The sequence below is a fragment of the Pelophylax lessonae genome, assembly GCF_965119305.1.
Source record: "Pelophylax lessonae genome assembly, chromosome: 5".
Lineage (NCBI taxonomy): Eukaryota > Metazoa > Chordata > Amphibia > Anura > Ranidae > Pelophylax > Pelophylax lessonae.
In genome coordinates, this window is record NC_138772.1 from 349,689,842 (window position 1) to 349,713,003 (window position 23,162).

A 23,162-nucleotide genomic window follows, 5' to 3' on the forward strand; every position below is an offset into this window, starting at 1 on the left:
TTTCCAGCTTGCGGGAAAACAATCTAGATGCCAGCAGGCTGAGAGCGATTGTCACCGGGCTAATTAAGCAATTAACCCTTTCTCTGCCACCACCTCTACGTTATGATGAGCCCAGAGGATGCTTGTAATTTTAGAAATACCAATCATGACCTTAGAATAATCATCTGTAACACGCGCTGTCACCGCAGACAGGAATGTCCAGAGGATTTATTCTAGACAGTAGCGCTCTTCAAGAGACAGGTTCTTTGGTAGCTTTGCATTAAGAGCTTAGTGACAAGATTAACACTTTTCAAAATAAGGTTTAATAAAGGTTAAAATTGGTGCAAAATAAAAATATTTACAGAAAAATGGGTTTCAAAGAAATAGAGACACAATTTAGCAATTTAGAAAATGAAGATGAAGAATTAGAAATAAGAATACTTGCAGTCAATGTCCTTGTATTATCAGAGTTTCAGAAGCTGAGCATGTGTGATTGGTCCTCAAACTTGAGAGATGTTTCTTCTTCGATGTTACATGAGAACTGAGAACTGATCTGCTCTCTCCTTTTCTCTGAGACCGCAGGGGGTGTCACCAGAGGTCCTTGACCAATAAACACAGTGGCCATGGGCGGCCCTAAGATTAGACAATGCAAGGACCTCCCGTATAGACAGATTTATAACATAATTCATATCTTCCAATATCTACGAGCTGCCTTCTTGAAACTGATAGATTATTGTGCAGCATTGCATTTTAAATCCATAGATACCAGACACGGGTTATCTCCAAGTAACCTCTGACCCGTAAGGCATCTGACAGCTAGCTTGTCTTCCATAGGAGCGAACGTGATCATGTATGATCTTAATTCGATCGGTATTTTATTTCTCATTCAAATATATACCTTTTGTTAATGTGTCATGTTCCTGTCTGCATTTATGAATTGGGTATGGATTGTTAGATGTATTGGTACATCTCTATTTGAACAGTTGGGTGTTGGAATTTACGACTCAGCTCTGGTTAGCCCTAATGAACATCTGCTCCGTTTATGACCCCGCCTGTCCTGTCCTACACATCTGTCAGGCTTCCTGCTGATAAGGTTCTTTGCAGGCCAGCTCTTTGAAGCTCTGCATTCCTACATTAATTAGCTCAAGGAGGGGGCTGGGTGAATGAGTGGTCTTTATAACTGTCATGACTGAACTCTTCAAACAAAATGGTTGCTTGACAAAATGGTTGCTTGCGACAGCTTTTAGGATATCCAGTGCGGATATCATTACAGGGAGCACTTGGCAGGGAACCCCAATAAAGGAGGATTGGGGCTGCTCTGTGCAAAACCATTGCACAGAGCAGGTAAGTATAACATGTTTGTTATTTAAAAAAAATAAAAATGATGGCTTTGCGATCACTACACTTTAATTATGTGGGACTCCTAAACTTTTTTTTTAATACAAAGCCAGGGATTCTCTTCATCTATACTTGACCTTTTTCCTATAAGTCTGATACAGATGTTAATAGGGAACCTCACAAAAAAAAATAAACCTCTGTGGGGTGCCTCATTCTTCATAAGAGGCCTTTCAGGTCACCTCCTGACAAAGTCTCCCCTATGTTAAGGGCATGTGTCCTACATGGTTCAGGTGGGGGAGCACACACTTGTGTTACCCTTTCCTCATCTACCAGACTGCATTCTTGGATACAGGTCTGAAGGTCTGGTATGATACCTTCCTTTTTTGTGTAGGGTTCTCCTTTAAAATCCATGCTGCTGAACTCCAACGACAAACTTTCTCCTATGTCTGGGGTAAGACCAGACCTAGAGTTTCACGCAGAATCCTCCATCTCCACAAACTCCGGCTTGGGTCTCCCACAATATGCCAAGTACTATCAGGCGGGCCCAATTAGCCCAGTTGACTAAATGGCATGCCACTCGTGAAATCCCCCTTTGGGTGCCCCTCGAAGCAGTCGAATGCGATCCCCTCTCTGTTGCTAATTTATTATGGCTGACACCGCCTGACCGTTGGTCAGTTTCGAATCCTATCTTATGTCATTCCCTGCATCTTTGGGACACCCTAAAATTTACGTATAAGCTCCAATCGCCCCACAACCCTCCTGCTTTCATTTCTACACAACCCATCCTTCCCCCCAGCCTGGGAAGCCCCATCTACATTCCATAATTGGGCGACAGCTGGCCTTCTCAGAGCACATTCCTTGATCACATTCAACTCCTTTAAGCCTTTTCCAGTGCTTTGTGAATCCTAAAACATAACCAAACTTGGAAATCTTTCGCTACCTACAAATTAAGCATTTTCTAGCCAAATGCATCCGCACTGACTCTTCCTTGCCCAACATGACTACTTTTGAACACACTTGCCTCTATGACCCACATGCCCGGGGCCTCATTTCATCGCTATACACCAGACTCACTGAATCCCTTGACCGTACTCCTCCCGCATATACTACTAAGTGGGAACAAGATCTCCATAGATGTTGAAGATTGGTCCAAAATCTGGCAAACAACGAAAGCGGCCTCACAAAATGTAGTAGCCTCGGAAACAAACTACAAAGTGCTAATGGGATGGTATTTAGTAACCGCACGCATTGCAAAATATTCGCCCTCCTACTCTGCAACATGCTTTCGGGGTTGCCTGGATGCAGGCACACACATGCACATTTGGTGGACCTGTCCATTGGTACAAAATTTTTGGCAGGCCATCTTCCGTATTCTCTCCACCCTGATGGAAACGCCAATCTCGCCCGACCCCCTCCTGGCTCTCTTGAATGTAAAGCCGGATAACGTTTCCAAATTCCGACAAAAAACTGTTCCTACAGGTCACAACAGCGGCTAAACAAACCATTGCGAAAGCGTGGTAATCCTCACACCTACCTTTGCCTGAAGTGAAACACTGAATCACCAACGCTATGATTCACGCAAAAATCGATGCTATCCTGACAGATAAGGTCGAGAAATTCGATAGACTCTGGCAACCTTGGGTTGACAATTTTCTTCCCCCCAATTTTGATAACTCCCTATAGATGCCCTAAACCATACCAGGGGACTCAATACCTCCACTCTTTATGTACTGGCCCCCTCCCGGCAGTCCTTCCCCTTCCTCTTCCCCCCTCTATCCATCCCTCTCCCCCTTTCTCCTTGTCCCCTCTTGTTACCCCCTTCTCCCTGCCCCCCCGCCCTACTTCCTCCCTTCTGCATACATATGTTGTAGCACCTACAACGTCTCAGTTTGGTTCTGCCTTGTGATTTTAACTACAGCTTAATGGTTGCCTGTTAAACCTACTCTCTCATTCTGGCTGACTGTAACCCATGTTTCTCCTGCTTGGTTGGATACCCGTGAGGTTCCTCTCACCCCCCCGCCCCTTCCCACATGGTACGGTAAACTTGGGTATTTTTCCCTTTCAGTATAACAGTTGATTGGTTGCGCCTCCCCGCCTAGGCACAGTGCGCTCCCTTTACGGGGTGCCTGTGGGTTGGCAGCGCCAATCACCACTCTCTCATGGACACCCATCTTACCTCCCCTTGTCTACCAACCCTCACGATTTACTGTAGTTACAGTTTTTTATTATACTATGTTACCAATCTTTGATTGCACTTCTTCACATTATTCTGTATGTCAAACGTTGTTACTCATTTGCATTCTTCAATGAAATACTTGAAACAGAAAATCTATGCTGCTGAATGGATAAATGTTTGGGCACTTGTCTGAACACCTGAGCAGCCAAGGTTTGGTCCAAACTGTGTTCACATAAACCTTAAGTTTATTTCCAGTCAACTAGTGCTGTAAAGCTTAGACTTGTTTTGCAAGAGAACATATAGTAGTTTGGTTCATATATTTTGTAATGGAGTTCGGTGGTCCAACTGGCAGGCCCGAGTAACGATAGGAAAGATAATCGGCCAATGACCAGGAAACACTCAAACAAGCTGGGAACAGATGCAGTCTAAAAGACTGAAAGGGATAATCCAGAGTGTGAACAGAAAGAATTCAGTAAGACCTGATTCCAGGGAAAAAGTAGATAGGTGAACCTGTTGATCAGGTTGTCTATCACTCTTCACAAACATTTTTTTGCTTAAGACATGTGTGAACTGCAGAGAACTTAGCTGAAGTGCTTAGTAATGGCTAGTAGATGCCAAAAGCTCAGGGTGGATATTTTTTAAAAGATATTGTGATCAGGGCTAAAAAAAAAGTAAAAATATTTTTTAGCTTATAAATATTTCAACATGGCTGTATAACTACAGTAGATCTATATATAGTTGTAGTAGGGCTTTTTATTGTTAGATCAATAGCTCTAGCTAAAATTTATGAACACAACTAGGGAGTGACTCCCCCACCTTCCTGCTTGCCAGTTCAGACCGAGCTGCACAGCGGCACAGCATTTTAATAGGGACTGTGAGAGTAGATACTTTCTGTTGTGCTCTCTCTTTTTGGAAAACCCACAATGCAATGAGCATTCAGTATCATGGGTGCACCCTGTGACAGTTTAGGGATTAAGAGCCTGTTCAGATGCAGCAGGGAGTCCTGTTTATTTTTATTTGCTTTTTCATTTTTTTTTTATTAGAAAGGAACGAAAATAGAATAGAAAAGGCAGTGCCAATGCTAGCAAAATAGGGCTGGATTGGTGAACTACAGCTCAATTAATGTTTAAGTATTTGTCACTATGCATAAACTTGAGAAATTAAAAGCAGGAAAAGAATTTCTCTTATTTCGTGCCCCAGTAATTTTAATATAAGAAATAGGAGGTGCCATTGTCACAGCTTAAAAACCTTGTCAAAAATCAGTGTAGCACCCTCTAGTGTAGGCAAATTTAAGTCATGACTCATGTTAAGTTATGTGAGTTAGAAATTGGGTCTGGTTACTGCAGGTCACACTGATTGGCTCTACAGAAGCAGGCCTCTGTTACCTCCCCCTGGATCTAGATGATTGGAGGAGCTTCTAGCAGTTAGTGGAAGGAGGTTCTGATCTGCATACTTGAAGGAACTTGGCCAATCCCCAGGCAGAATGCCCTGGCATGTTGGTTAAATCTGCCCTTAAATATGGTGGAGCCATGCCAGCAGGAGAGTCAGGTGGAAGATGGAGTGTTGAAGAGGCTGTAGGTGGCCTAGGAGGGGACCCCTGGGTCTGGGGGGGGGCTCTGCCTTGAGGTTGGGCTCTGGCTGGCCTGGGAAGATCCTATCTGATTCACAGTCTGAGAAGGAATCTGCAACAAACAAAAGAGAAAACAGGCGCCTCTGAGTTAAGACTGCGATTTAATATGGCAAACTAGTAATAAAAACTTGCATCAAGGAAAGTATAAGCAGACAAGATTGGTCCTTCCGGTGTCCGTGTGGAGGCTGGGGCATGGAGTCATCACTGTGGGTCTGTAATCATCTCCTCTCTTCCTCTTCCTGTCCAGCAGGAAGTGGAGGGTGTCACAGCAGTGAGATGGAGGCTTGGACAGCAGGGTGAAACCGCAGTGAGATGGAGGCTTGGGCCGCACGGTGGCTGTGATGCTCGTCCACAGGATCTTCCGGCGTAATGACTGACGCGTTTCCGAGCATGCGCACTGTGGGGGGAAAATCAGCATGCGCTCCTTTTTCAAAGTCAGTCATTACGCCGGAAGATCCTGTGGACGAGCATTACGGCCACCGTGCGGCCCAAGCCTCCATCTCACTGCGGTTTTACCCTGCTGTCCAAGCCTCCATCTCACTGCTGTGACACCCTCCACTTCCTGCTGGACAGGAAGAGGAAGAGAGGAGATGATTACAGACCCACAGTGATGACTCCAAGCCCCAGCCTCCACACGGACACCGGAAGGACCCATCTTGTCTTCTTATACTTACCTTGATGTAAGTTTTTATTACTTGTTTGCCATATTAAATCGCAGTCTTAACTCAGAGGTGCCTGTTTTCTCTTTTGTTTGTTGCATGTTTGGAGATCGCTTCTGCTCCCCAACAGGCTGGCCCTGAGCATCTAGACTATTTCCTCATCTCACCATAAGACTTTATCATAACCTTGATGTGCTATTATATGGACTATCATTTTTATGTAGTGCTAACAGCTTGCGCCACTTGTTTCATTTCTTGAGAAGGAATCTGGCCTAAGGAGCAGCGGGGAGCAAAATGCACAACATGTGTACATCAGCACACCCAGGAATTCACCAGGGGAGAGATTGCCACAAGTAGCAAGTTTTGTGAAGGACTGTGCTTAACCCTTTCTATTCATTGTCCTGGGAGATCTTTGTAGCAGCCAGGCGGGCTGGTAGACAAGCAGTCAGAGGGCTGGTAGTTCCTTCAGGAAGTGAAAATGGGAGCAGTTCATAAGAGAAGGTACTCCTGCATGCAGTTTACAACATACTGAATATTTTTCTAAAGGGAACTTAGAGCTCTTAGTCCTTAAGGGACTTTGCCATTGATCTTTAAGGTCTGGGGATGTTGAGGAATGAGAACAGTCCAGGAACCTGATTTTGTACCGAGGAAGGAAGTTGTCCCAATACCTTGTTTTCTGTCAAGTTGGGCATCCCATAACCGCTTTACCCCATCCAAGTTGTTCCCCCTAATAAAAACAAAAACAAGCCCAAAGACTGATTTCTTGTGTCTGGATGCAACTGAAAAATGTGTGTTGCCTGGCTGTGCAGGGATAGGGGAAAGAGTTACCAGCAGTCCTTACAGGAGAAAGGCTACACTAGCATTGACAGCTTTAAAGGAGAAGTATGCCCAAAACTCGTTTAGCCATACTTTTCTATTGGGTCACAGGAGTGCACTCATTTCTGAACTTCTGTGACCCAGATTGAGCTGATATTGAGCTGTTGGGTGACATCAAAGGGCTAGTTTTGAGTCTGCAAAATGGATGAGTGAGTTTGGGGTGGATGAACTTGACTGGCCTGCACAGTCCTGACCTCAATCCAAAAGAACACCTTTGGGATGAATTAGAGCAGAGACTGCGAGCCAGACCTTCTCGCCCAAATGCACAAAACTCGACTTTAATGTTGGGTTGGGATGACTGGAAGCTGACTCGCCTTCTCAGTGCACCTCTGAGAGCCTGAATGATCTGTTATCGCTGCCTCCCCCCCCCCCCCCCCAACGCCTAACAGCCTAGTACTCCAGTGAGCGCCTGAGGGGCAGTGCAAAGAGCTGTTTAATGACAGTCATTGCTCTCTGCTCACTGAAAACCAAAATCTGAGCTATCAGTGGTTTATGTGTTTGATCAGTCTTAGAACCGGTGGGGGACAGCTGCAGCACTTGATCAATGCTGCAGCCAAATAGGCGAGTATAGATGTTTATTTTTTTAAATCCCACATTTCTCCTTTAAAACCTGGTCAGCAGTTGTAGCCATTTTCCAATGTGCCAATTTTTTTTTTTTTGTGTCCTACTTGGAGAGATTTCTCTTCACTTCATGTTCTAAGAGGCAGAGGGGGATTCTACCAAACAAGGAATCAAACAGCAGTATAACCTATTCCGCTTTATGCAAAATGAAATATAGAGTTTTGTAATTGAACTCCACTTTTACTTCCAATACATGCACAAAGCAATCAAAACTTAAAAGTTCAACATTTTCAAAACAGTAAACACATTTATTACTATTTAAATAATTCTCGCTCTGCTGGAATTCGGTATCTGTTAGAACATATTTTACACATCAACGTATTTCACAATTATAAAGTTTGGTTTATGCTCAGTCCTTACAACAGAGTTAATCTTGATGCTTGTTTTACTGTCACCCTAATGTCAAACCCATAATGCAATTCAACCACTCTGTGCTGGGAAATGTGTGCAAAGTAATGAGACAGAACAGACATCAACACAGTTTGTCTCAATTTTTGAGGAAAGCAAAAACTCAATGGATATATATTAACTTTCTTGTTTATCAGTAGGGGTTCCAGTAATGGATTTTTTTTTGACATTTCTGTCTGCACTCCTAGTATTTACACTCTTCAAAAAAAAAAGAATTTACTGCACACTTCGAAATTTGTAATTTTCAAATATATATGACTGTAATGATTATATAGCGAACAGTGCAGAAAAGGTCTTATTTTTCTTCAAGTTTTACCAAGGCTAAACAAATTTGCTGTACTAAACTGCACAAAAATGAAAAACAAGAGCGACAAAGTAGTTTATTACCTAAATATTAAACAGAGTTATCAGGTTGACTTTTTCACCATTAAATAAAGGTGCTTTTTTTTGGTTGTAAGAGGATACTTGGTTAATATTGTGTTATGTTCAGTGGATGTGTGAGATGTAAAAAATATACATTTTTTTTTTATTGAAACCCCCTGTTATTTCTTAATAGTTTCAATTATAGAAAGGATGTATTTAGTAGTATTTTTTTAAATGGCGGGCAGTCCCCTTTAACATAAGGGTGGTCCCAACTGCGGGATTACCTTTATAGGCGACGGGAGAGGTGCCCCCTCCCCTCCCGCCGCTTCCCGGTAATTTTCCCCGCTTACCGGACCCATCCGTAACGGGGAAAACGATCCGGTCCGCTGTCCCCTCAGGCAGAAAGTCGAGTGAGGGCAAGATGGCCCTCACTCGTTTCTATGGCCTTGGAGGACCGGAGCGACGTCATACGTCGCTTTCTAGCAACAGATTTAAAGAGCCCATTTTTTCATCATGAAAAAAAATGACATTTTTTTCCTTTTTAGTGTAGATGTGAAATCTGAAGTCTTTTTGACCCCAGATCTCACATTAAAGAGGTCCTGTCATGTTTATTTCTATTACAAGGGATATTTACATTCCTTGTAATAGGAATAAAAGTGATCAAAACATTTTACAATGTAAAAATAAAAAAAGTGTAAAAACCGTGTAAAAATAAAAAAGAAAAGATAAAATAAAATAAATAGGAAAAAAAATAAATAAAATGAAAGCGCCCCATCCCCGTTAGCTCGCGTGTGGGAGAAGTCGCTCCCACATATGTAAACGGTATTCAAACCACACCATCGTTAGAGCAAGAGCAATAGTTTGAGCCCTAGACCTCCTCCGTAACTCTAAACTGGTAACCTGTAGAAATTTTTAAAATGTCACCTATGGAGATTTTTAGGTACCGATGTTTGTTGCCCTTCCACGAGCGTGCGCAATTTTGAAGCATGACATGTTGGGTATCTATTTACTCGGTGTAACATTATCCTTCACATTATAGAAAACAATGTGGGCTAACTTTACTTTTTTTCTTATTTCTTTATTCAAAAAAGTGTATTTTTTCCAAAAAAAAAATAAATCGCATTTGTAAGACCGCTGCGCAAATATGGTGTGATAAAAAAAATATTGCGACAATCTCCATTTTATTCTCTAGGGTCTCTGCTAAAAAATATATATAATGTTTGGGGGTTATAAGTAATTTTCTAGCAAAAAAAAAAATGATTTTATCGTGTAAACAACAAGTGTCAGAAAAAGGCCTGGTCCAGAAGTGGATAACTAAAAAAAATAATCTTGGCCCTTGCAAAAAAAATGCATTGCACAAAGGCATTTGTTATGCTTAATATTGCCCTCCTTGTGACATTTACTGTACCTGAGCCACAGATTTTTCTTTGCATTTCTCCTGGCATCAGTGTATATTGTTTACAAAAGTGTCTATACATTTAGTAGGGAAGAAAGGTAGAGAGTGCATAAGTAGTATACATTTACTATATAGCAGTGAAAAAAAAACAGCTCTCATTTCGTGTAAATAAATTGCTTGTGTTAATAAGCATTCCGACCTCTAATTTTTTATGAAACACACCAAATTGAGGTATGTACAGATTCAGTGAACATAAACAAATAACAATAATGGAAAACCAATGAATCTTTTAGACAACTATAGCTAATGCAGCTAAGTAGCAATTAGCACAGAGTGCAAACAATGGAATATATAAAAAGGGTGACAAATAAACAAACATTACTTTATGTGGATTCTGAAAGGCACTCTAGGGAGGAAATAATGAAGTCAATGCTTTTATATTTTTACTATGGTTAGACATGAACAGATCAAGAATGTAAGTGTTCCAGCCACATTTAATGCTATATTTAAAAAGAAAAAAAGAAAAAAACAAGCATAATGGTCTCTGGGTTGATAGAGGATTTTTAATGCTGTCAGTGTAGTGAATAGACTGGTTACAGATTTACCACAATCCTAAAAAAATGTATTTTCCACTGCTGTACTTTTCTGTATAATGCCAATATCCCTCTTTTTTTAATTGACATGTGATAGAGGAAAGACATAACAGAAGGAAATATTTGTTTGGCAGTAACCTTATCACTGTCATGAACAAGATGGCAATATGTAAGATTTGGCATTACTTGGAATACCAATTTTAGTGGCTATAAGTAGCTGCCAGCATGACAACTTGAGCTAAAAGAATGCTATTTAGAAACGTATAGCTTAAAGAGACCCAGTCATGATTGGGTATAAGCAGGTATCTAATCTTCTGTCGTTAGTAGAACTGCACAGAATTACTTGAAGTCTTACAGTTGCTGCATGAGCTCACACATTGCCTTTTCAGAAGATGGTAGAAAGTGTGAGAGGTTAGGCAGCTGACAAGCAATGACTCTAACCCTTTGATTCAATTATTATATGTTCTTTTTAGGGTGAATATGCCAGAAAAAAAAAACAGAAAAAGCCCTAGAGAAAAAACTGATGGATTTTGCAATTTTTTACGTCACACGGTATTTGCGCAACAGTTTTTCAAACGCAATTTTTGGGAAAAAATAAAAATTTTTGAATTATAAAGCAAAAAAAACAAAACATAACCCTTTTTTTTTTAAGATATAAAGGATGATGTTACACCGAGTAAATAGATACCAAACTTGTCATGCTGGAAAATTCTGCACGCCCATGCAACAGCAACAAACAACATAAATTTGATTATCCATTGGTGAAACTTTAAAGGCTTTTACAGGTTACCACTTTAAATTTACAGAAGAAGTCTAGTGCTAAAATGATTTCCCCTGATCTGGCATTCGTGGCTCACATGTGTGGGATGATTGCTGTTTGCGTGCATGCAGGATCGATGCACGTTTGCCTTTGCGTGCAAGCAAGGAGGGCAGGGGCACTTTAAATTTTTTTTTTTTAACCACTTTAACCACTTGCCGTCTGCTCACTCGAGCACTACTGCGGCAAAGTGGTTCGTTATCGTCTGACGACGTAGACCTACGTCGCCAGACACTCCCCTCTCTCGATTGTATTCAGTCACAGCGGGAGTCGGGCCAGGGGAGGAGCAGCGGCGATCGCCGCTGCTCTTCCCCGATCGTCGGGGAATCGAGTGTGGAGATCCGCCTGCTTGTGTAAACACAAGCGGGCGGATCTCCTAAGTGACAGGCAGGGTCAGATTGCAGGGTTCAGCATAGCTGAACCCTGGATCTGTCCTTGTGTCACACAGTCACCTCCCCCCACACACGTTAGTAAGCACCAGGCATACATTAACCCCTCCCTCTCCAATAAAATTAACCCTTTCCCTACCAGTGTCATTTTTACAGTAACAGTGCATATATATAGCACTGATTACTGCAGAAATGTAACTGGTACCCCAAAAGTGTCAAAAATGTCAGTCAGGGGTCCGATCTGTCCGCCACAATGTCGCAGTCCCGCAAAAAAAATCGCAGATCGCCGCCATTACTTGTTAAAAAAAAACACCAAAAATTACAGAAATCTTTCCCTTAGTTAATAAACGCAATAACTTTTGCGCAAACCAATCAAAATACGCTTATTGTGATTTTTTTTACCAAACATAGGTAGCAGAAAACAAATCGGCCAAAAATTTTAAAAAAAATTTGATTTTTACATTTTTTTGGGGGGGAATTTCATATAAAAAATTTGAAAAATATTGTTATTTTTTCAAAATTTATGCTATTTTTTTGTTTATAGCGCAAAAAGTAAAAATCGCACAGGTGATCAAATAGCACCAAAAGAAAGCTCTGTTTGTAGGAAAAAAAGGACGTAAATTTCGTTTGGGTGTGGCGTCGCACGACCGCGCAATTGTCAGTTAAAGTCGCACAGTGCCGAATGGCAAAAAGTGGCTCAGACGTAAGACAGCCAAATCCTCTAGTGGTAAAGTGGTTAAGACTGGGCCTATTTCTGACACTTGTTGTTTACAAGATAAAATCCTTTTTTTTGCTTTGAAATTACTTAGAACCCCCAAACATTATATATATATATTTTTTTTCTTAGCAGAGACCCTAGAGAATAAAATGGTGATCGTTTCAATATTTTTTTATCACACCGTATTGTGTTCTTATAAATGCAATTTTTTAGGATTTTTTTAATTAAAAAATAAGAAAACAGTAAAGTTAGCCCAATTTTTTTATAATGTGAAAGATAATGTTACGCCAAGTAAATAGATACCCAACATGTCATGCTTCAAAATTGCGCAGGCTCGTGGAATAGTGACAAACATTGGTACTTAAAAATCCCCATAGGTGGCACTTAAAAAATGTCTACCGGTTACCAGCTTAGAGTTATAGAGGAGGTCTAGGGCTCAAATTATTGCTCTCACTCTAACGATCGCGGTGTTACCTCACATGTGTGGTTTGAACACTGTTTACATATGTGGGCAGGACTTTTGAATATGCATTCGCTTCTGCGCGCGAGCTAATGGAGACAGGGCACTTACATTTTTTTTTCCTATTTATTTTATCTATTATTTTTTATTTTTACATTTTTGCATTTTTGATCATTTTTATTCCTATTACAACGAATGTAAACATCCCTTGTAATAAAAATAAGCATGACAGGACCTCTTTAGTGTGATATCTGGGGACAAAAAGACCTCAGATCTCACATCTACACTAAAAAAGAAAAAAAATGAAAAAAATGGGCTCTTTAAATCCATTTCTAGGAAACTACGTTTGACGTTGCTTCGGTCCTCCAATACCATAAAGTCGAGTGAGGGCTATCTTGCCCTCACTCGACTTCCTGCCTGTAAGGAGAGCGGACCGGATCATTCTCCCCGCCACCAGCGGGTCCGGCAAACAGGGAAAATGACCAGAAAGCGGCGGGGGGCACCTCTCCCGCCGCCCATAAGGGTGATCCCACGGCAAATCTGCCGCTGGGACTACCCTTATGTGAAAGAGGACCGCCGGCAGTTTATAAAAATACCGGGGTTATGGCAGCTATCTGCTGCAACAATCCCAGTATTTAACGTTTAAGTACCGATGTAAAACTGCGGCGGGCGGTCTGGGAGTGGTAAATTATTCATTTTCTTTTCATTTTTTATTTTTACACTGTTACTTATAAAAAAAAAATGTATCACTTTTATTGCTCTCACAAGGAATGTAAACATCCTTTGTGACAGTCATAGGCATGAAGAAGGAGTATCTGTTAAACTCCGAAACTAGTCGGGTTTTGAGTCTTCACCCTGAACTGGTGTGGTCATTCTCAATTGCACATGTAATGTATTTTACTCCACTTGCCTTTTATACGATTTTGTTAACTTTTTGTTTTCTCAATAAAATATTTAAATTTTCATAAAATTTTGTGTATATGTGAGTGCCTTAAAAGTCCCACCAATAGGGGAATCTTTTTCTTTATAAAAAAAAATGTATCACTTTTATTGCTCTCACAAGGAATGTAAACATCCTTTGTGACAGTCATAGGCATGTGACTGGTACTCTTAATGGAGGGATCTGGGGTCTATAAGACCCCAATTCCCTCCTCTTTTCTTGAAGACATTTAAAACACCAAGATCAATGTTTTTAAATACTTTAGATTTTCAAAAAATAGCACCATTGACATCCGAGTAAACCATGTCATCGCTTTTGGGTTACCATAGTGGAGACCCGATCAAAGCCAATAACAGCTTTTTATGAGCATCCCACTAGTCGGTGGACGTGCCAGCTAGTAGCTCAGGTCTCCTGGTGGGACGGGAGAGCCCGAGAGAGCCGTGGAAGGTGGTCATCCCCTCCTTCTGCTTGTAATAGCGTTTGAGCGGCTAGTTAGCCTCTTCGATTGCTATTACAAGAGTCGACCATCGGCTCTAAAAAATGTTACCTGCATACCCCTGGTATAACCACTTGAAGTCAAATTACGTGCTAGGTACGTGATTTGGCGACAAGTGGTTAACCTCAGCCTTTCACCTGCTGTACCAATTCTGTAATTCAGTACCTTTTAATATGCTAAGCCCATATTTTTTAACATAACTGCTTGGCATTGTTGATCTCCCATGACTATATTTAATAGTGTTTGGTCCTGAATGTTAACCTTTATGTCTATTATTTGAAAACGTGCTGACAAGCAGGCTTTTTTGACAGAAGGGACTGTGTATACCTCCTCTGTCATAGATACTTCTATTTGTTTGTTAGCATTTACTTCTGTAATTGTACACTGAACTACGAACGTGAAACTCAGTGTACAGTCTCTGTTATCATCCTGGCTCAGACAATCAAGATGGCCTTAGACTCTGAATCTGGAAGATGACCGGAAGCGCCAGAATTGAGGGCAGTGGACATCACAGCGCTGAAGGGCAAAAAGCTCCTAGGATACTAAAATTTCTAATTTTCTCTGATGATTTAGTTCCGTTAAGCCATACTTTTAAATGAAAACTATAAATACTTAAATACTTAAAAATATAAATACTTTCCTGCTGCTGGCAACACTGAACACTGCTATGGATTCTAAGACATCTTCATGTCAATGAAAATGTAAATCTACCAGGTCTTCACTAGGCATGTGTGGTTCATTTAGTTCTAAACTGAAATTCGGACAAATTTGTCGTTATTCGAAAATTCGGTTCAAAAATGGTTTGGTCCAAATTTGATTATTAAATTTGTTACTATTGGGCACAAAGCAAGATCCATAAAGACATGGATGAGCCAGTTTTGGGTGGAGGAACTTGACTGGCCTGCACAGAGTCCTGACCTAAGCCCTATAGACAAATTACTGTGTTAATGGCCCATTCCCCTAGTACTAGTAACAAAAACCAAGAAAGAAAAGATGGGGCTTTCTAGGCCAATTGGGAGGAGGAGGGTCATGAACTACATCAATTTATATAAAATGTATATTTATTCAATAAATATTAAAAACATGTACAAAAGAGAGGTCCCAAACAAGGAATACAAATAAATTAAAAAACACAAGTGCAGAAATACATTCCCTAAAAGGGGAATGCCGATACTTAGAACAGATGTTGAAATGGGTCTCTGATGAAACACGGTCTAGGGGTCCCAGCAAGCCAACGCGTTTCGCATGGGGCTTCGTCAGGGCCAGAGAGACCAGACAAGACCGGTATTTCCCACTATGTGTAGAACCAGGATTGGCAAGATGAACCACAGGATCATTAAGTCAGATTTGATAGTTCAGGTATAACCTTCATTGTAGTAGTTTCTTATTTTAACACTCCTCAGAGGTATAATTACAACCTCAAGATAATTGACTTTTTGGGGTATGTTGTCCTCCTATTTGCACCAATCAGGGTAGACGATCACTCACTTCGCTTTATACGAGCTATAATGGCCTTATATCAAAATCTTATTCAGGTTTTCTATATATGCATCTGATTGTGCCATGGGAACTGACATACCTTCCACTCAGTATCGTCCAACAGAGGACTGAGGCAGGGAGCTTCAAAGTGCTGTCCAGTAATTATCTTAAGAGGTAAAAGGCTCCTGCACTACCAGGCAGGATAAGCCTTGTACTGTTAGGTCCTGTTCATGTTCAGGCAGGCACATGCAGAGGATCAACCCCATAGGTTTCACAGTAAGTATAACAAGCATGCTTTACTGCGAATACACACTGATTTGACTGTTGTGGGTTTAGTAAAATTTGAAGTCTAGACTTATGGTTAGGGGTGGATTTTGGGTTTGCCAGAAGAGTTGAAGCTGTTATAGCTGCAAAGGGTGGGCCAACTTATTATTGGTTTTCCAGCATTAAGGATAATCAAGTAGGTTTTTTGAATCACTTTCGCAGAACAGCAGAACAGGTATGCAGACCAAGAGTAGGGATGAGCAAATCTGTCTGGGGCTGGGTCATAAGTTATCTGTTCCTTCAAATATTGGCTCTAATACTCAGCTGACAAAGAAAAGGGTTATGTGCTGAATTTTAGGTTATTCCTTAGTTTTGGTGGTGAACCTGCAAACATTCCCAAGGATTGTGAACCTATGATAGTGGCAAACCCAAAATCCACCCCTAACCATAAGTCTAGACTTCAAATTTTACTAAACCCACAACAGTAAAATCAGTGTGTATTCGCAGTAAAGAATGCTTGTTATACTTACTGTGAAACCTATGGGGTTGATCCTCTGCATTGTGTAAAAAGGCTGTTTGATCCTGTCTTCTTTGATCCTCCCTTTCTTCCACTTTCCCCAATCCATCTCTGGATAGTACAGAGCCTTCTGGGTCACTTTTTTTTGGGAGGATGCATGTGATCAGCACAGGGCCAATCAACACTGTCCAGACAGAGGGTCAGGGGTCCTGCAGCCTCATAGGACAATTAGAGTAGAATAAAAACTCCTACAGGCTTTAACCAGACACTGTTAGAAGTTACAAGATTGCTATATGCGAAAGAAAAGGTATTTAGCAGGTTATCTTTACTAAAATAATTGAATTTCCATGTTCAGTGTACTGTGGGAGACCAGATATAGTGAATGCAGGCTTCTGGGTTTAGTAACACTTTCTCTCTCAACTTCAGAGGATTAACATGACAGCCAGATAATACAATTTTGGAAGGGTGTAAGCAATGTAAATGTATGTATTTCTTTAGTTCGTGTGATATTTCTTCAATTGAAAAATGATCTAGGACATTTGCTCTTGCATGCATGAATAAGAACCAGCTCAGGTGCAAGCAAGCTAGCAGGTGAGAACTTGCCTCTTCTCTACCTTTAATGTGCTCTATAATTTTTTCAGTTATTTTAGTAACATCTCTTAGAACTTCCATTTGCAAATATTTAATTATGTCTCACTCATCATTTTCTTCTATATTTATCTGTACATTTCTGTCCGCAGTTAACCTGTAGAAATGTGATACTCAGGATGTTGAAACAGAACAGAATATCCCTTATGTTAATCCTTGATTTCTTATTAAAATGGTATAAAAATAAAATTAAAAAAAAATCCTTCTTTAAATCAGATAACTTTTAAGATCAAAAAAAATCTTTGGCTAAAGTCCCAGAGAAACATTATATAGAATGTCAGGGCTAGATTATCATCCAGGTGTTAATTTAAATATCATGATGTTTTGACTCATATACTGATTAAATTAGTCCCAGAGACAGTTTAAGGTTCACAGTTGTATAGGAACACGTTTAGTATTATCTAGCAATACAAAGGCACTCAGCACATTCAGGAAGACTTCTTAACAAAAGGGCAAAAGTGCAACAGTTCAGCTTTCCATACTGTTCCAATGGGGTTTTGCTTAAATTACTAAACTAACTCTCATCTGTCCTGCACTTGACTGGCTGGATTATAGCTGATTGGCTGCTATGACTCGGTGTAAATTATATGGCAATGTTCCATGCAAATCTTTACATCTTGAAAGAAAAATGTTTTTCAATAGCATTTAATTTGCTTGTACTAAACAGCATCAAACATAGTAGACAGCCTAATGATAATTTAAAATTAAAAATATATAATAATTGATTTTTGAAAATATTGCTAGAGATTTAAGACAATGGATAGCACCGCATCCCTAAAACAATGGTAACTACAATAGAGGGGGCAAAATGGGACTTTCGAGGTGCAAATGATGGAGAAAAATCTGGATTCTCAAAAAATACACATTTTATTAAACATAAAGGTATAGGACAAGACACAACATTAACTCAAAGTTGATATTATCGAGTGCATTTTCTTGCTTTTAACATTTTAATTAATGTTGTGTCTTGTCCTATACCTTTATGTTTAATAAAATGTGTATTTTTTGAGAATCCAGATTTTTCTCCATCATTTGCACCTCTAAAGTCCCATTTTGCCCCCTCTATTGTAGATATAATAATTGATGATATTTCTAGTAAATGTGTTATGTAAGAATTTTGTATAAAATAAGATTCCTGATATATACAGTGGGGTTTATTTACCAAAACTGGAGAGTGCAAAATCTGGGGCAGCTGTGCATGGAAGCCAATCAGAGTCTAACTTCAGCTTATTCAAATGAAGGGTAACTCCACTTTTGTGGGGGAAAAAAATAGCAAATAAAGAAAAAAACAAGATAGCATATACCATTGCGACACAAATCATATAATAATTGAATGTTATTAAAAGTGACCTTTCCTTTTTAATCTGCAGCTGTTTTAATCTTCTGAAATTGCAATGCAATATGGCTACCTGGAGCTGTTCTGTACACAGAATGTATACTTACCACACCCCAGAAACATCATTTCCTGCTTGTGTGATTGGCTCACCAATTTTCCCAGAAGTTGGCTTAAGATACAAGTCAGCTTTCTGGCACCCCCTGCAATAAAAATGTCAAATTTGGTGAGATACTCCCAATAGGAACACATCTAAAGGGATGCAGGCCCAGCAGCTTTCCTCATTAGAGCCCTGCAGCTGCCACAGATGATAGATAATTATGAAACCACTCCCATTTGACCCACTCAGCACAGAGGAACAAACAATGATCTCTTCAGAATAACAAAAGGTAGGAATCTGCAATAAAGTGTGTTAAAATCCTTGCAATGTAAATAGATCACCCAGAGGGGAATGTTTTTTTCTCAACAAAAGTGGAGTTACGCTTTAAGCTTTGACAAAAAACCTGGAAGCTGATTGTATGCAGGGCTGCACCAAATTTAGCACTCTCCAATTTTAGTAAATCAGCCACAGTATGTACAATTGTTCAAAAAATATAACACTTTAGACAACTTTCTGTTTATAGAGCAATATTAACATGCCCACTTAAGCGGTGTTCCAGCCTCACCCCCTCCCCCTCCAAAAATTAAAAGTCAGCAGCTACACATACTGTAGCTGCTGACTTTAATATTAGGACACTTACCTGTCCTGCAGTCCAGCAATGTCAGCATCACAGCCAATGTTTCCTTTGGCTGTCAGGTGCTGCCGTCACCATTGCCGGTGAGGGAACCTGGCAGTGAAGCCTTGCAGCTTCACGGGCGGGTCCCTAATGCGCATGCACAAAGTGCCCTGTGCATTTGGATTGGCTCGGTGTCGGGGAAGGAGGAGGGGGCTGAACTTCTGAGGGACGGCACCGCTGTGCCGTCTCCCGGAAGTGGGGAGGGGTATATGTCAAAAACAGATACCTGCTCCCCCCTCCTCCCTGAAAGGTGCCAAATGTGGCACCGGAGGGGGAAAGGAAGCAAATGAGTGGAAGTTCCACTTTTGGGTGGAACTCTGCTTTATGTTCACCATCTTATAAAGCATATTCCTTCCTACTCGTCTGAATTAGTAATGATTATGGGTGAGTGAACCCATGTCCGATACACTATAGGTTTGGTGAACCTAGAACTTAACAGGGATCCAAAGTTTGCGTTTTTTTTTTTTTCTGGCCTTTTTAAAGCCTTTTAGTCAATCTACTGTTAAAAAAGGGCAAGGGGAGCTGGGCATAGCCATGGGGGGCATGTACCAATGCAAAAAAAGTTTTAAAAAACACTGTTCGAGAATATGATCTTTTAATTTGACTTTAATGGCAACGTTGCTAGTACAAAAATCCTTTAAATAACATGCTTGTGCAATGCCTTAACCCTTTCACTGCCAGAGCAACATTTTTGGCGTGAAGATTACTTAAACCCCTAAAACATTATATAGTTTTTTGAAAACAGAGAATGTTTTTATGTCACATGATATTTTTGCAAATATTTATTAAAAACATATATTCAGTAATAAAATACACACAACCTCAAATGCCCCAGTTATAGTTGCATCAAGTAAATAAACACTAAACATGTCAAGCCTTAGGCTACATGTACATGGGACGTTTGAAAAAGTCCTTTGAACGCTGGACCTTGACAGCTACAGAACGACGTTTAAAAACGCCCATTGTGTCGTGTTTGCATGCTGCGTTTGGACACGTTTGGACGCGTTTAGCGGCGTTTGCGCTCAGAGGCGTTTTTTGCAAAACACATCAGGAGACCCTCCCAAACACCCACAATGCAACAGAAATATATGTTTTTTCAGCTATTTTCATTTGAATGAATATATACATATATAAGGATTGTTTCACGGTGTTCATTTACTGTTAACTCATAGTGGTAATGGGTAAAAGGTACTAATATACCCTGCACCTATTACCTAGGATAATGAATATCTGCATATCTATTAAAGGTGGGTTTCAGATTTCCTTAATTCCCTCTCACAAACCCCACCATCCTCTTTGAGACTGTATGTTGGGAAACGATCCTTCTCCCTCAACACTGGGACAAGATGCCTTGCATGGTGGGTGCAGCCATGCAAAGCATAGACATTAGGTGACAGAATCCCCAGTGCTGTTTTGTTTATATTCCAGCTGCCAGGGATTCACATGGGCATTCTGGCCATATCCCTAGTAATAATTGGTAAAACTTAGCTTGTAATTATCTAAAAAAGAGATCCTTTGGGTATCTTGTTAATTCACATAGGTAGCCCAAAGTTCATCCCGTAAAACCATTAAGTACAAATTTAGGAAATATTTACCTTCAACCAAACAATTTTCCAGCATGTGAATGTTCCAAGCACACTTATATATTGTTTGTGATAAGCATGTATCTCCAGCATGGTAGATAAAATGGGCACCAGTCACTTTATGGATAAACATGAACGGTTTATTGATGCAGAGTGCATAGAGATGGGAAGGAGGTTTAGGGGGCACGGGATACCTAAAACACACTGCTAAACAAAGACTTAAGTTCTTTGTATGTCTTTCAAACCATCCAGTTTCTTTACAAACTTTACTAGCTGGAAAGCACTCAGGATTTCAACTCCTTATAGTTAAAAACTCTAATAGTAGCAGGAGAGATGAAAAGGTTCTTGTGTCAACTTATCACTCAGCTACCACCTCTGCTGCTTCCTCAAAACTTATTACTTTACTTTTAGCAGTTCAGCATCTTTTAGGGCCTTCCAGAAGAGGAGTCTCTGAAAGAATGAAACCTCAGGACTAGGGTTGAGCGGACACCTAGATGTCCGTGTTCGACGGGTTCGGCCGAACTTTAAAAAAAAGTCCGGGTCCGTGTCCCGGACTTTTACCGAACTTTTCCCGGACACCGAACCCCATTGAAGTCAATGGGGACCCGAACTTTAAGGCACTAAAATGGCTCTAAAACACCAAAGGAAAGGGCTAGAGTGCTGCAAATGGCAGCAAAACGTAATTAAGAGCATGACAAGTGCTCTGCAAACAAATGTGGATAGGGAAATAACTTAAAACAACAAAAAAAAACAGAAAAATAAAACAATGTTCTTCTTCATCTCTGAAGGACGAGGCCCATATGGAGTAGGAGGGAGGTTGAGGTGGTGGTGGATGTGGCGGTGACATAGGCGTGCGCACAGGGTGTGCTGGGTGTGCCTGGGCACACCCTAATCACCTAGGGCACATAGCATTGCCAGTGAGGAGATGGGAAAGATCTCCCTGGGACCTGCTCTGCTCTATTTCTCCTTGCCTACAGGTACATGGCCCCGATACATTACTCTCCCTGCTGGCAAACACATGCATGTGTATTTCAACTTTGGGGTGCACACCTTAATGCAATAGGCTGCGCACACCTATGGGCGGTGTAGGTGGAAGCGGCGGTGGAGGAGGACCAGGGCCGGATTAACAGCATCATGGGCTTGGTGCTGAGGATTTTGAAGGGCCTTAAGGGCCGTGCCTTGCCATGCACCCAGAGGAGGAAGGGTGCAGCCATGCATGCCTAATTCAACATGGGATGCTGTCTCTGAAGCCCATAAACACATCCATGCATCGCCAACTGTCCCTCCTTGTCCGGCCTTCACGCTGTGTGGGGAGGTTCTGAGGGTGCTGCCTGGGGAAGCGAGCATAGAAGCCAGACTTCTGTGTTTACAAGTGACAGAAGAGCGGTAACAGTGAATATGGCCAACCCGGGGCCTATATAAAAGGTAGGGGCCTGGAGCTGCAGCTCCAATAGCCCCTACATTAATCTGGCCCTGAGGAGGAGGACGAGGTAGCCAACACTGCTTCTTTTCAAAAATTTTAAATGAGGGTACACCCCAAAAGAGTGAGAAAGAGCAAAAATGGAACAATGGGTGGGTAAGGTCGGTATCCATTGCTATTCTGCATAAGGTACGGAAAAGTCCCGTGGGATCCATGCCTGGTTCATTTTAATGAACGTGAGCTTGTCCACATTGTCTCTGGACAGGCGGCTGCGCTTGTCTGTTATAACGCCCCCAGCCGTGCTAAATACCCGTTCAGATAATACACTGGCTGCAGGGCACGCCAGCACCTCCAAGGCGTAAAGGGCAAGCTCAGGCCATGTGCCCAATTTGGAGACCCAGAAGTTGAAGGGGGCAGACCCGTCATTCACTACATGTAGGCGTGTGCACACATACTGCTCCACCATGTTGGTAAAATGCTGCCTCCTGCTAAGACGTTCCATCTGAGCTGCTGGTGCTGCTGTTTGTTGTGGCGTGCTGACAAAGCTTTTCCACATTTCGGCCATGCTAACCCTGCCTTCTGAGGTGCTGGCGGTGCCCTGGTTGCGTTGGCGACCTCCTCCTCCTCTGCCTTGTGCTTCCACTGTGGCCCCGCTGTCAGATGGGAATGCCAGCAGCATGGCGTCTACCAGTGTGCGCTTGTACTCGCGCATCTTGCGATTGCGCTCCAGTGAGTGAATTAAGGACGGTACGTTGTCCTTGTAACGGGGATCCAGCAGCGTGGCCACCCAGTAATCAGCACAAGTTAGAATGTGGGCAACTCGGCGGTCGTTGTGGAGACACTGCAGCATGTAATCGCTCATGTGTGCCAGGCTGCCCAGAGGCAACGAAAGGCTGTCCTCTGTGGGAGGTGTATCGTCCGTGTCCTCTGTATCCCCCCAGCCACGCACCAGTGATGGCCATGAGCTGGCCTGGGTGCCACCCTGCTGTGAACATGGTTCCATCTCCTCCTCCAGCTCCTCCTCCTCCTCATCCTCCTCATCCTCCAGAACTGTGCCCCTGCTGGACAATTGCGTCCCTGGCGTTTGCGTGTGCAGGAACCCACCCTCGGAGCCCCTTGCGAATGACTGCCCTGAAAGCCTTGGAAATGTTACCTCTTCATCCTCCTCCTCCTCCTCATCCTGTGCCCCATCCTCTTCCATCATCGCCCGAATTGTTTTTTCAAGGAGGCATAGAAGTGGGATAGTTAAGCTGAGAACGGCGTCATTGCCACTGGCCATGTTG